The following is a 13367-nucleotide window of genomic DNA, read 5'->3' on the forward strand; positions in this document are numbered from 1 at the left end:
ATTTGTTGTTCACTACCCAATTATTCCTTGGCAAAAAATCTTTCTTAAGTCCAAGTGCAACCATTGGTACAAATACTACATCTTTATTCCCATTTTACACACATTCACTGTGGGTATCTACACTAAATTTTTTGATAGATATATATATATATATATATATATATATATATATATATATGTTTTTTGGTTGCAAATGTTTTATATATATTTACATATTATATTTACATTTTTTAATGATTTTTGATGTATGAATTTACATGGCCACACATGGGGAATAGTGAATAGAAGGTTTGTTAAAATACATAATTGGTAAAATTCTCAGTGTGAGTGTACATAAAAATGATTAAATTGTAACATTGTATAATATATATTACAATGTGGATTGGATAGTGTATGGGTAATATCCCGATCCCTATAGCATATTATAGTTCCCCGTTTTTGGCCTGAGAGTAAACGGTAATTAAGTGGTCATACATCTTTCTGATTTGTTATAGATGTTAGATGTAGCAGGGTATGTAGACCAGGTTAATTTGTTTAACAAGAAAGGTGACGATCGGAACATTTTTTCTAGTGCTTAGACTTGGGTTGACAAAGGGATGATGCTGATTTGCTGTCCGCACTGTCTTTCAACCACTGAATGCGCCTGGTTGGCTGGAACGGCCGTGGAGCACATATAAGAATGGACTTCCAGTTGGTGAGTCACGCCCTCAGATGAAGTCGAATATGACAGAACGCGTCAGCGTCGTGACCCACCAGAAGTGACGCCTGCGCCTCACGAGAGCGTTCCAGCGAACGGATATTCCTTGTGTTCCGGCGGACAACTCTACCTACAGGCACAGTGCACTTTTTGATTACATGCTTTATTTATTGTTTTATTTGGTATGCATATTTTAAGAGGGGTTAATGGGCAATATAAATAAAAGTATTTAAAACGGGATTACGCTATGTGGACATTATTGTTTTTTATGCATTTCCCGGAGCCTGGTGAAATTAATCCTGACATCTAGTGGATGGTGGAGGAATTCTGGAAAATTACGTGTCAAAGCCTAATGCTTTCAAGGTGTATTTGCTAATTGAGTCTGGTGAGTGTACCCCCAAAAGAGGACTTGTTTACCACATGTGGTGAATCGTGGTGGAAGCTACATAGATCACAAGAGACTCTTTTCTTCTGCTCTGCATCTTTGATTGCATCATACGAATTGAATAAGTGTTATGTACACGTATATGCTAAAAAGACAAGCACTGCTGCAATTTTATTGAGACTTATTATTAGTGGGACTCTGGAGCCCTTGTTTCTATGATTGCTCACTTGACATTTGTACATCAATTATAACTGTAGTAATATAAAAAACAATGAATTACTATTTAAATATTCTGAACATGTATTCCAAATTTTTGGGGAAAAGATGCCGTATTTATGGTAAACAGACCCAACAAACTGAAACACACCTAAGCTTTTTTTTAAACTGGATAGAAAAAAAGAAACCATAAAAAACAAACCTTCATCCAATCAGGGTCCCTTCAAATAAATGACCCACTATGTATTCCTGTTTGTTTTTCAAGTTCTACCAAATGTCAAAAGCACAAAATATATTTACTCTAATACAATGCTTATCTCTGTTAATAAGTATTGCCTCTGGTCATGAAGGGGAAAATTTATGTTGCAAAGCAAAGCCTTTATCATTTCAATTTGTTGCAGGCATCATTTTAAGGTAGATTTATAGTACAGAAAACAGATCATGCATTAACAGATACTACATTTGAGTGACATGAACCTACTAGCTATGATCTAGTGAAAACTGAACAGGAAGCTTTCCCGAATCATAGGGCTTTATCCAAGAGCTTAAAGAAACTGTCATAATAATTAATAGTTTGCCTATAAGTGCTTTAGTACAGAAGGACTGGAACTGAGCCACTGCCTTACTTACACAAACCTAGGAGACAAACCAGAAAATTATAGACTTGTAACTCTAAGCTGTTCTACTGTATTTAACAAATCTTTACATACAGACTAGCTGGTAGAGGGAATAAAACAGCCTCGCGTTCTCTGAATTAAATGCGCCATGATCAAAGAGCACAGTTCTATAATTCCAGATACATTCTGTAACTTTGTTATTTTGAAAAATGTAAAATTACAGTAATGTCTACCTTACCGGTAAAATGTATTTCTCCAGTGTTATCCATAGTTACATTTATTATACTATTCGATTTGCTTCAACTGTACTATTCACAAAAGGTTTGAGAACACGTGCACAATATATCAATATATTTAATATTCAAAAAAGACACCTTTATTTAACACTGTCTACATTTTTCCTTTTGGGATTTCAATTGTCTGTTTTCTGCTGCCCATAGCATCAGCTTCTCCTTCTCATTGTCTACACTAAACAAATGGACGTGTAAAGCTGTTGGAAGCACTTTCTATCATAATATCTACATAGTAACAGTAAGGCGTAAGACTTTTAAAATGACCCTGTTGCTATTATTAAGCTTGCCAGCAAAGCTATACCTGTAAAAGTCAACTGTGAACACTTACCTATCCTGCTGCCCATGCTGCTTAACAGCTGTTCCAGGAGAGTGACTCCCCAAAGATTGCTGGGAAACTGAAACTTCCAGCTCTCGTGGATTCCTCCTGCCAACCTCCACATCAGTAATGTCTTCTGTGGTGACATGGAAATCAGCAAGAGGAATTACTGAGGAATGTAGGGGGCCCAGGAGATTGACACTCCTGGAAGTGTTAGGCTGCCAACAGGTTTGGGGAGCGGGGCATTTCTCGGGATCTGAGAACATGGGCAGCAGAAAATGGAAGTATTTACCTTGCTGTATTTTTTTTGTATATTTGTAACAGGATTGCTTTACTCAGGATGAAATAAACTTACATAAGGTTATGTGCACTTTTTTCTTTTAATGGTTATGAATAAGGATGAGCTGACTGTTCAGTCTTAACCTAGGTTTGAACCAAACTTGAACTCATTTGCCTCGCTATTCGTGAGAACTAAGTATTATAAATAGCAGTGGTATTTCTATTGAATGAGGGAACCACTGATGTCACAAGGAATCCCTGCTCCTTCTAAGAAAAGGGATGGGGATAGCAGTGACACCACTGCTCAGAAATGGCCACTGCCCACTAGACATATTGGGTCAATGATGTCCCCACTATCCCAGCCCCTTCCCTTATATAACTGATGACAGCTTGGGGAGCTGTTATTCAACTACTGCTACCACCAGGATCAGACGTGTGCCATAGGTTGTCAGGTTTTGTTGGTGAGACAGCCGGTGGTGGGCAGTGAGATTGATGAAGGATTTGCAATGATATAATAAAGAACTTGCCAAAACCACCAGCTGGATGCTCAGTCCATGGGTTTGGTATAGATTTCTTGGGGACCTCTTTTTTTGTTCATGAGTTACCCTCCTAAAATCCATACAGACTGAAAGGGTCTGCTATGTATTTTGGGGGGACCCTACACAATTAATTTTTATTCTTGTCATAGGATGTGCTACAGCAAAAATTTACAAAGAAAAAAAGATGTAATGTTTAAATTGCCAGCAAATGACATCCATGCTAACTTTTTTTTTTATTAGCACATAAACCACTGGAGGGGTCTGTGTGCTGTTTTTTTTGTAAACAAAGCAGCTGCCAATGACATCTGTCAAAGTCAGATACTGGCAACTTTATTATTTTTTTTCCTTTATAAATGTCAATGATACTGCAGCACTTTCTGTACATCATAGAGATGTGCACCTTCACAGGCAGGATTAGGACACCAGAAAGGCATGCTATTTAAAGGAATTGGATGTTTTTAATGTTTAACTTTATGCGTATATATATATATATATATATATATATATATATATATATATATATAACACTCTGCTGCTGGTCAAATTTATTTCTTTGCATTGATATATGTTCCCTAGGTATAGGCCAACCCCTCCCATGCATTTTTTTTTACACCATTTGCCTATTAGCCCAGACATCGAACTTTTTTAATTTAACAGACTTGGCTGCCATTGATTTAATTGGGGTTTGGGTGTAGCATCCAAACGTCTCTGAATTTCTCTGAACCCTGCTTGAAACTGAAGCCAAGTCAGTTCGGCTCATCACTGATTGTGAACAGAGATGAGTACAGTGGAGGTTTAATTGTACCTTGCATCTCCGGCTGTGTTTAAATCATCCCCCATCCCCCCTACCACCAATTTAATTTGATTATGCAAAAGGGTCAGTGTAAATAGGAATATGTGTTTTACTTCTGACATGCATTTGTAAAGTAGTTTATGAATTTTGAATTAGACCTCATGCGGCGGTATACTCTTACAAATATAAAGGTGGGGAAAAATATATAATATAATGAATGATCATTTCACAGTCTTAAAGGGTAAGTTCTTCTTTACAGAAAAACCTGTATGGTGAACTTACACTGGACCCCCTTCCCATCGCACCGGCCCAGCTGTACCTGAAGCTGGCAATCTCCCAATACTGAGACACTGTTAAGTCGCTTAATATAAAAGCAGCTTAATCTCCTAAACGTACCTCGTAAAGGTAAAGATAGGAGGCATACTGATTGGTCGGCGCTCCCCATGTGACAGCGCAGACCAATCAGAACCAATCAGAACCTGCATGGCCCATTCTGTCAGCCCTGTAGAAGAGGAAATCCCTGCACCTGTAAAGAGGTGATACGATGTGTCAGTGCGGGAGATTGCCAGCCTCAGTTACTGCGGGACCGGGTGCAATGGGAAGGGGGTCCAGTGTAAGTTGCGCTCACAGATTTTCTGTAAAGATGAATTTACACTTTAAATAAAACTGTTATAGATTTACACTGTTCTATATCGAATTGTTTCCGAGCATGCAGAACTTTTTCCAACCCAAAAATTGGGAACCTGCTCTTAATCTTTTGCTGGCGGGAATTCCGCTAGCAAAAGTCCGATGGAGCATACACACGGTTGGAATATCTGACCAAAAGCTGTCATCTGACTTTTGCTGGTGGGATTTCCGATCGTGTGTGGGGCTTAAGAGTGCACACAATGTGTTTTTTCTATCTAATTTAGGAAACAAATGACTTTATACCACTTTTATATAATTTGCAACTGGACAAGCATAATTGTTCTGCGAGTTCGATACATCTGAAGAATACAAAATATTTCACTTTTCTTGCCCAAGATTGATGAATTGTGGATTCTTCACAGACTGGACAAGTCTCCCATCTACCTATTTAGGATGACCAAAAATGTGTTTCAATGAAAAAATAAGAATTGCCGAATTTGTTATATTTACAATTTAATTAAGTAGCATTAATAGCTGTGAGTACATTCCTGAACAGGGAAAGGGGATGCTTGGCAGGAGTAAAGGTGCTGCATTGTAAAGGAGTACAAGCAGGAAATTGTCAGAGACGGGCATCATTGCCTGAAACAAACTCAAAAACTTTACACAAGATTATTTCTTTGTAGAAACCGTAAATCCAATAGCCAACATGGGTACAGCCAATAGCTTTTCACTTTCCATATTTATTCAAACTTTGTAGTTTATCTGGTGTTCTCCACTGAGAAAACTGGAGATAATACCAATTTTGGGGTTGAGAAAAAAAAATGTTTTCAATTTTAAAAGGTCTAAAGCAACCTTAAAAAAAGATTATTTACTTTCAATAAAAGTAAAAGTTTGACGGTGGCAGTTATAAAACAAAATAAAGCAGGTAAATAACTTACTTTTTCCCCGTTTGGGTAACTGGAGTGCATATTATAAATCCCTAAAACGTTCAAATCTTAAGTACATAAAACTTTCCTTTACAATTGTATGTATGGGTAGAAAATTCAGTTGTTTATATTGCTTTTACAATAGGCAGTAAATTGGATCATTTGGCATTTATTTGACAAAAACAAACTGAGACAGGAAGTACAGCAGCCAAAGTGTTTCTAAAATCTATTCACAGAAAAAAAAAACAATCCTAACAATTACTGTATTTCACATCTTAAATAGATTTTACTTCAGATTTGCAAAAAAAAATATTCATTTTCAAATGCCATCACTATGGTTGTAGTTGGCATACCATCACCCCAAATATTAAATAACGTGCAGCATTTCAAAGCGTGTTAAGACCATTTCAAAGCAAAAAGAATTTAAAGTGAAGTGACAATTTTGAGTAGGAAAATATACTGCAACTTATTCACATGCCAATATGCCTTAAAAGCTATTTTGCCCAAGAATCTCACTTTCCAATTTCAGCAGATTTCACACTTTATTCAACTCCAAAAATGTATTTAATAAATGTGTGAGTACGTCAGCAAAACAAATGTACTTCTCGCTCCCAAAATGCATTCATATTTTAAAAGTATTACAAGATATGCACATTTATGTTAACTGAGGGTTGAAAGAATGAGCAAAAGAAATTCCTCCCGCTAAATAATGGATGTTATCGGCTTATCTGTGGATCTGGAAAGAGTACTGTCGAATGTCAATCATAATTAAGCACCAAGTTACATATTTGAAGATGCCGTCAGACAACCCATTACCCCAATTTCATTGATATATACTATATACACTACTATAATATCAAAAGTATTGGGACATCTGCCTTTACACACACATGAACTTTAATGGTATCCCAGTCTTAGTTTGGGTTCAATATTGAGTTGGCCCGCCCTTTGCAGCTATAACAGCTTCAACGCTTCTGGGAAGGTTGTCCACAAGGTTTAGGAGTGTGTCTATGGGAGCTGTTCTAAACATGGGAAAGATGCGCTACTTTACAGGCATACTTAGCACACCCCCCACAATATAATTGTTATTGTTTCACTTTAGGCATTATTAAAATCACTGCTCCTGAAAAAACTGTGGTTTTTAAAACTTTTTTTTGCATTGATACATGTCCCCTGGGGCAGGACCCAGGTCCACATGCTGTTTTTCCTTTAGAAATTTAATTTTGCTGTAGTATTGTTTTAGACATGGGAAAGATGCTTAACAGACATACTAAGGACACCCCCAGGAACAATAGTTAAAGGAATATTTCATTTTTATTGTTTCACTTTAAGCATTATTAAAATCACCGCTCCTGAAAAAACACATGCACAGGAGAGGGGGGGGGGGGGGGGAGCAGATCAGCTGTGTCCTCTCTCACCCCGTGTGAGAGAGGACGGATGGAGGGGGAGATAGAACTGTCAATGCTGGCTCTGTGCTGCTATTCCATGAGAGACACACTCTCCGCTCAGAGCTGCGCTGTCCTGAGAAGGCAGATGGCATTGATGGACACTGATAGAAGGCACTAGAGAGCATTAGTAGAAGGCACTGATGGACACTAATAGGAGGCATTTGTGGGCACTGATAGAAGGCACTGATGAGCACTTATAGGAGGCACTGATGGGCACTGATAAGAGGCAACGATGAGCACTGATAGGAGGCTCTGATGGGCACTGATATGAGGCATTAATGGGCACTGATAGGAGGCATTGATGGACACTGATGGAAAAAGTCTGATAGAGCCTACACACGTTCGGATTTTCTGACAATATAATCCGATCGGACCTTTTCCGTCTGAATTTCCGACTGTGTGTACAGGGAATTACACCACTCCAAAATCACAAAATGTTTCCAACTGTGCTATCAAAATTGATCTTTGAAAAAAATTCAAGTCCCATCCATGTGAAAACAAAATTCATTAAGTGTTTTCTATTATCTTGTATCCATGATTACCATTAGGAGTGCTGTACTGGAGATTGAAAAAATATATTTGCTTGCTGAAAAAGGCGGAAAAAACATATCAGGTCATGCATTTCTGAGCAGGAGAATAAACACATAACAGTACATAAGTATATGCTAGCTTTAGTCAGCAGGTGTTTTTCATTACTTCTGCTGAGTCACTTTAATGTTGTGCTGTGAATACAACAAATTGTCAAGGTAATTTTAATATTAATTGTCTAGCTAAAGGTACAATAGCAATAATAATGCAGTACATTAAGCAAATGTCTTAACTCTGCTGTTTGCAAATCCATAGAATAGAAGAAACTGAACTAAATCTAGAAGTATAACTAATAAAAAAGTAATTTCTCTACTAAAAGCTTTTCAAAGCCACCAAGCAGATTCAAATCTGTAATTGGTGATGATGAGGAGAGAAAGAGGAAGCTTCACAGCACATACATTAGGAAGTACTACTGACCCTGTGCTGCCACCTGCTTCCACACCCCCCCGGTAATGGTGCCCCCCGTGCCCCCGCCATGTATCCCAAGCTCACCTTGCCCACCTTGCCTGGCATAGCAGGTGCAGATAGGTAGAGGGAGGGAGCAAAGCGGACATACTTCCGCTCTCCCCCCTCCTTGGTCCTGACCCAGAAAGCTGCTACAAGTTTTATGTCACGTCCAGTTGCACCTATCTGTGTCCCCGGACCAGCATACCAGGGAAAGAATCTGCATTGCATTACATACATCTGCTCTCCTCCCCTCCTTGGTCCTGACCCAGAAAGCAGCTACAAGTTTGATGTCACATCCGGTTGCACCTCTCGGTGTCCCCGGGCCAGCATACCAGGCAAAGAATCTGCATTGCATTACATTCAGTGGAGCACAGGAGCAAACATTTTTGAGGCCCCCACACCCCCACATATATGCACGTATGAATGTAAATGCATTGGGGGCATGAAACTGCAGATTGCCATACAAACATTTTACATATTGCTGCGCACACCGGAATGAGAGCAATATTTCTAGCACCAGACTTCCCCCACAACGCTATACTGATGACCTATGGGGGGCTTTTAAAGTGTTGCCTATAAAAAAATATAGGGTGCTAATGTGCCATTTCACAGGCGCATGTAAATTTAAGGTTTGACATGTTGGGTTTCTGTTTACTCGCGGAACCTCATCTTTTATGTTACCAACAATTGGGTAATTCATTGCGTTTGAGTGTCCTAAGACTAACTGTAGTGTATTTTTTACTGAAATTTTGTAGTAGTATCACTATTTTATTTCATAGGGTGTCTGCTTTCAAAAAATATATAATGTTTTAGGGGGTTAATGCAATCTTCTGGCCTAAAATTATTTTATAAGCATGTGTGAAAAAAAGGCAAAAATGGATCTAACAGCTAAAGTGTTAAATCAAAAACATCCTTTAAATAACAATCCCTTGTCACAAGGGACCCTCTCACTTTACTGAGACTTTCTCTTTCCGCTTTGCTTTTATTTTTTTCTTCAGTGCAGGAAATAAAGGAAAATCTTCCTAGCTTGAGAAAGATAGAAAAAAAAAAAAATTTTTTTTCACCCTTTCTGTACTCTATTAAAAAGGTAATTAACCGTTTCAGCCCCGGAAGATTTTGCCCCCTTCCTGACCAGAGCACTTCTTGCAATTTGGCACTGTGTCGCTTTAACTGACAATTGCATGGTCGTGCGATATTGCACCCAAACAAAATGGATGTCCTTTTTTCCCCACAAATAGAGCTTTCTTTTGGTGGTATTTGATCACCTCTGCGTTTTTTATTTATGCACTATAAACCCAAATTTTTTTTGAAAAAAGCACAATATTTTTTACTTTTTGCTATAATAAATATCCCCAAAAATATTTGGTAAAAAAAATCACAATAAGCATATATTGATTGGTTTGCGTAAACGTTATAGTGTCTACAAAATAGGAGATAGTTGTATGGCATTTTTATGGCACTTTTGAAACTATTTTGGAACCACTGTCATTTATACAGCGATCAGTGCTATATAAATGCACTGATTACTGTGTACATTACACTGGCAGCGAAGGGGTTAACTACTAGGGGGGCGACGAAGGGGGCAAGTGTGTCCTAGGGAGGGATTCTAACTGTGGGGGAGATGGGCTACTACTCACGTGACAGCGATCACTGCTCCTGATTACGGGGAGCAGTGATCTCTCTCATGACACAAGCCAGAACGGGGAATGCCTTGTTTACATAGGCACTTTCCCATTCTGAGGCTCCGTGACACGATTGCCGGCAGACTGTCAGACACCGAGTCCGCCGGTCCCGTTGCACACGCCTGCTATTCCAGCCTCTTAAAGGGGACGTACAGGTATGCCCATTTGCCCACCGCTGCCATTGTGCTGACATATATCGGCGTACAGCAGTTGTCAAGTGGTTAAAGAAAAATTACTTTAAGAGGCCAACGAACTAAAGGGGAATGAGTAAAGAATAAAGCAGTTAAGCTAACTATTAAAGTGTAACTAAATAAAATCATTTTTCAGGTTTATATAGCGTAAGGGTGGGTTATAAACCCTGTCAGTTTTTTTGCTATCTGTGTGCCATAGGGGAGCTTTCCCTTCATTTTCTGTCCCATAGCTAAAGCAGGAAGTGAGAGGAAATCCTTACGACGTGAGGCAACCCCGAGGTGTCACCAGGGTAATTGCAACTAGTGTTCCCATTGGAAAATACTTTTCTCTATTGCTTTTCTGGCGTTAACCCAAAATTTGGGATCTTTTTTACTTTCACTTTCATGAAAACTCTAAACAGGACTAATAAAAAGGTGAGTCTCCCTAATGGGGGACAACTATAAACGGAAAGGTGCTCTATTCCCTCTACACTATATCCAAAACAAATTTTTGAAAGAAAAACCGGAGGTTATAAGGTCAATTTCAAGGGCTGTTACTGCGACTGCAGCTAATATGACAAAACCTACACAGTTAATAGAGTGTCTATGGACTATCTCGGTACTTACTGACACAGGTAAATCAAAAAATAAATTAAAAGATCATTTTTAATAATACTCAAAGGAAAAATGATACATAAAATATACAAAGACAGTTACAATCAAGCAACACATTGCATTATAAAAACATCCACCACAACTATACAACAACTGTCGGGTTTCCCCATAAAGTTTTATGCTGAAGGGTGATGTGGCAATATTCCTCTACCGGTTTCCCCCCCTTTTTGTCCTCTCCTTTCCTTCCCTGCCCCATTCCTCTTTTTCCCATTTTTTTCCAATTCTCCACTAATTTTCCACTCTCTTAACACCAGAGCCGGTCCTATATAGTCCCCCGTACTCGCCACTGGGGGAATTAGTGGGCCCTGCTGACCTGTTGCTACTGGCTGCATTGGTGAGCCGATCTCCTAATTTTGATCTATGTTTAACCATGCCGTTTATTTGTTATATATATATTGCTGTTTTTCCTTTTCTATCCTTTCTCTATTTGCCTATTCCATAGATCTCCCTCCTGAAGAAGCGGTTCTTGACCGGAAAAACCGGTAGAGGAATATTGTCACACCACCCTTCAGCATAAAACTTTACAGGGAAACCCGACAGTTGTTGTATAGTTGTGGTGGATGATTTTATAATGCAATGTTTTGCTTGATTGTAACTGTCTTTGTATATTTTATGTATAATTTTTACTTTGAGTATTATTAAAAATTATCTTTTAATTTATTTTTTGATTTACCTGTGTCAATAAGGACTGAGATAGCCCATCAACACTCTATTAACTGTGTAGGTTTTGTCATATTAGCTGCAGTCGCAGTAACGGCCCTTGAAAATGACCTTATAACCTCCGTTTTTTCTTTAAAAAATTTGTTTTGGATATAGTGTAGAGGGAATAGAGCAACTTTCAGTTTTTATAGCTGTCCCCCATTAGGGAGACTCACCCTTTTTATTAGTCCTGTTTAGAGTTATCATGAAAGTGAAAGTAAAAAAGATCTTTCTTTCAAAAATTATTGATGAGGCTGAAGGTACTTGTGTATAAGTTTTCTTGAATTTTTTATTGGGGCTCATAACTCATTTTATTGCCATATCCAAAACAAAAATAAATGTACACTTTAAATTATAATATTAAAGGTGGTGCTAATAATGCTATTAATGCATACATTTTTTTTTTTGTTTTAGAGAAAGACAGCAATCAAAAAGCTGACCCTGTGACCCTATTTTTCCATTCTAAAAACATAATTAAAATTAGAATGCCATAAAGCTAACACTTCTCTACAGTTTCCCTACATTTTAACTTTTAAATATCATACATTACAGAATAACTAAGATAATTATGTAGACATACAGTATATATTAAATTGGTGTTAAACCCAAAACCAAATATATCATATATTGCAGCTCATCAATCATTAGATGTGGTGGCTGTATTCATTTTTTTTAGGCTTGTTCCCTCTGTTTTCACCTGGTGATCTGGACAGTAACACCCCTCCTGTATTAGAGTACCCCCACTCTGGATGAAGTAGCATGGAGGGACATTTGGGCAGCAGTATTGTCCGTCTGGAGGGAGGTGAGGGTTAGATGTACTAGCTCATTTAGATACACTAACACATTGAAGCTAAACTCCAGCTAATACTTTATAAGCAGTTACGGCAAACCATTTTTTTCCCTTTTATTTCCTTTTAGGATAATGTTTTTACATAACTAAAGAAAAGCTGACCATTGTATGCACCAGTGTAAGTATTAACTGGTTTGTCTTACCTCTGTAACTGCTAAATCTACAGGATAGCTTGCTATTTTGAAAAACAACATTACTTGCCAGATCACCAGCTAATAATAAAAATAATAAAAATAAGCTTTTAAAAATGCTGCCAACACATCTAAGAATTGGTACGATGTGATAAAATAAAATATTTACTTTTGGGTTTAATATCACCTCCAGTTTAAAGCATGTAGGGTGTGTATGTTTGACATCGATTTAAATAAAAATAGTTTACCAAGCTCTTAAAAACATTACTACATACAGGCATAGAAAAGCATAAATAGCAAGTGCCAACCTTCAAAAATGGACATTTATTAAATAAGGATGAACTAATCCCATATAGTTATACAACAAGAAAACCAAGGAAAAATATCCAGGACATCCACAATAGGAGTACTTTAAGAGTTACTATGTACAATACTAAAATTGTTGTATATATTGCTTGGATGATTGACCTTAAATTATGCCAGCTTGCCCCCTAGTCTCTGCAGCTGCCATGGTCACTGTTGCTGCCATGGACACTGCAGCATAATTTTTGTTGAGTATAAATCCATGTTCTTCCCAAGCATATTTACTTTTTTGTTAGACATTATGTAGATTATCTGTATGCTGATCTGAAAGCCTACAAATTATTCTCTGAAAAAGTATGCTTTGTGCCAAGAAATGCATTGAAATGAATGAAAAGATTCTAGATAGTTGCCAGAAAATTTTGCTAATAAATATAAAAATTTCTGTATCATAATAGGTGCATAGGAAACAAAAACCGTATGCCCCATACACACGATCAGCAATTCTGCCAGCAAAAGTCGCATGAGAGCTATTGGTCAGAAATTCCGACTGTGTGTATGCACCATCGGACTTTTGCTGGCAGAATTTCAGCCAGCAAAAGATTGAGAGTAGGTTCTCTATTTTTCGGTCGGAAAAAGTTCCTATCCGAAAATGCATTTGTCTGTATGCAATTCGGACCCGCAAAAAA

At 37.9% G+C, this 13367-nt stretch overlaps 1 protein-coding gene across 2 annotated transcripts in view; it reads right to left on the reverse strand.

Moving 5' to 3' along the window:
- KCND2 (potassium voltage-gated channel subfamily D member 2) overlaps nucleotides 1-13367 on the reverse strand; it is a 531276-nt gene that overhangs the window by 353182 nt on the left and 164727 nt on the right. The window lies entirely within an intron of this gene.

This window comes from Lithobates pipiens, unplaced genomic scaffold (assembly GCF_037356315.1).
Source record: "Lithobates pipiens isolate NorthernLeopardFrog02 unplaced genomic scaffold, aLitPip1_a1.2 Scaffold_8, whole genome shotgun sequence".
NCBI classification, from domain to species: domain Eukaryota; kingdom Metazoa; phylum Chordata; class Amphibia; order Anura; family Ranidae; genus Lithobates; species Lithobates pipiens.